General features: G+C 40.9%; 1 protein-coding gene and 1 long non-coding RNA gene across 2 annotated transcripts in view; both read left to right on the top strand.

The window, feature by feature from the left end:
- LOC116098295 (IQ motif and SEC7 domain-containing protein 2) overlaps positions 1–2,378 on the top strand; it is a gene marked incomplete at its 3' end in the record, with an annotated part of 84,735 nt that overhangs the window by 41,436 nt on the left and 40,921 nt on the right. The gene's annotated exons all lie outside the window — the stretch shown is intronic.
- Positions 1–2,378, top strand: part of LOC116089860 — a 15,496-nt gene that overhangs the window by 1,865 nt on the left and 11,253 nt on the right. Inside the window, exon 2 of the long non-coding RNA XR_004118491.1 lies at positions 182–277. This is a non-coding gene — a long non-coding RNA (uncharacterized LOC116089860). The remainder of the gene's footprint in view (positions 1–181; positions 278–2,378) is intronic.

A 2,378-nucleotide genomic window follows, 5' to 3' on the forward strand; every position in this document is an offset into this window, starting at 1 on the left:
TTCCTTCCTTTCCTTCCTTCCATCCCTCCTCCCTTTCCTCTCCTCTTCCTCTCCTGCGAGCCTACCCTTTCCCCATCCCTCACCCACTATTACCCTTTTGTCCCCACCACCCACCCTGCCTCTCCCTTCCTTCCCTGTCTCTTTCTCTGTCTCTCTTTCCCTGTCTCTTGCTGTCTCTCAGGTCCACAGCGTCTCACACTCTACACCAGTATTGCTGTCCTACTCAGGTCCTTGACTCCATGAAGCTTACCCCCTCAGGCAGGCTGGCAGAGAGCAGGTAAGAGCTAGACCTATCCTTCCCCAGTCCTTTCCCCCTTCCAAACCAATATGCCATCATTGCCAGACACCCCCCAACCCCTGCCCTGTGTCCCCTAGTCCCCCGTGTGACTGTGGAGTGTTTTTTGAATGTGTTTCTGGAGACTAAAGAGGATCTTTGGAATCTATTTGTACTTTATTCTTTTTTAAAGAAATCCATCCTTAGAGGCCTGTCTCCACAGTTAGGAGTGGTTGGTCCTGCCTCCGTAGCTAAGAGTGGTTGGTCTTGGAATATGTGGCATCTGAAGGATGCTCTGAAGTATGAATAGGAGACTGCCATTTGGGTAGACTGGAAGGATTTTGAGGCAGAGAAAATAATCTGCCTACATTATTTTCAAGTTATCAGAAATCTTATTTTATATTTCTGATTAGAATTCAACAAGAGGAAGTTTTAACAGCAATATCAAAAAATGGAGGTCCAGCAATGTGGTGTCTTACACCTTGGTCCCAGTACTCAGGAGGCAGAGGCAGGCAGATCTCTGTGAGTTCAAAGCCAGTCTGGTCTACATGGTGAGTTCAAGGCTAGCTAGGACTACACAATGAGATCCCACCTCAATAAATGAACAAAACAAAACATCTTTCATTTAAAAGGAAGTAAGAATGGATAGACTATTTAGAGTAAATTAATTTATAAGACCATTACATCTCACAGCCCATGAGGTATGTCCATAGAGGCCCTAGAAGAAAATCTGTAGTCTCCAGTGCTTTATTTTGTGTGGTGCTGGGAATGGATCTTAGGGCCTCACAAATGCTAAGCAAATACTCTATAATAATACTGTAATACTATAGTCCCAGTTCTTCTGGTGCTGTTATTAGAGAACAAGACAGGACTAATTATTCCCCTTAAGAAGCTAGAAAAAGAACAACAAAAGGAAAACAGAATACACTAATTATTGTAGATGAAGCCAGAAATCAGTGAAACAAAAAACAAGAGTTTTGATCCTCTGGCAGATATGACTGTAGAAAAAGCAAAAATTGTAAGTGAAATAAGAGTTTTTAAAAAAGGATTTACCATAGATTTTGAAGAGAATTTTAAAAAGTTATCAGAAATTCTCTCTCTCTCTCCCTCTCTCTCTCTCTCTCTCTGTTTGTGTGTGTGTGTGTGTGTGTGTGTATGTGCGTGTATTTATACCAAGAAACACAAAAATGCAATTTAATTGGGTGATTTTCTAGGAACATGTAAATTACTGCAATTACCTACAAAAGGACAAAAAACCTGATTAGGATGGGGAAGTAAGGAATACATTGAAAAAAACTGGTCATCTTTTCTCTTGAGAAATAATACCATGTCCAGTTAGTTTTTCTGGGGGTCCCGAAAGTCCTAGCAATTCTTGCAAGGTTGGGTAATAGGAAAAGACAACCATCTTCCCAATTCATTCTGTAAGGCTAGGTAGGTAGCTGGTTATTCAGTGACACACCTGCAGTCCCCAGGCCACTCAAGAAGCCAAGACGAGAATGCTGCATTTAGGGTAGGTGTTTGAAGTCAGCCTGGGGAATGGAGAGAAACCCTTTCTCAAAAACCAAGTAGAACAGGGCTGAAGATATAGTTAAATGGAAGAACTCAAAGCTCTGGGTTTTTAATCCCTCCTGCTCTCAAAAACAAAACAAAACACAACACAACACAACAAAAAATTATATATCAGTGAGGAACTATTTGTCTGTTATCTGTCAGGACTGAGAATTAGATACAGGTATTTGTGCATGTTAGACTGAGCTATGTCTGGGATTTCAGGCATGTGCTCCTTACCTGATGTGACAGATATTTTAATAGAATATTAAATAGAATCCATTAGAGTATTAAAAGTATATCTTTCTTGGCTTAGTGGCATAGGTTTGTAATTTCAGCACTTGGAATAGAAGGTAGAGGCTGGAAGATGAAGGACTCAAGGTCAGAACTTGCTACATAAGCAAGTTCGAACCAAATCTAGACTGTATCCAACAGACAGACAGACAGAATATCTTAACAAATAAAGGCTCCCTAGGAGTGCAGGGATTGTCATCATTAAGAACTCTGGGGGCTAGAGAAATGACCCAATGGTTAAGAATATTTGCTCTTGAAAAAA

This window comes from Mastomys coucha, chromosome X, assembly GCF_008632895.1.
Source record: "Mastomys coucha isolate ucsf_1 chromosome X, UCSF_Mcou_1, whole genome shotgun sequence".
Classification (NCBI taxonomy): domain Eukaryota; kingdom Metazoa; phylum Chordata; class Mammalia; order Rodentia; family Muridae; genus Mastomys; species Mastomys coucha.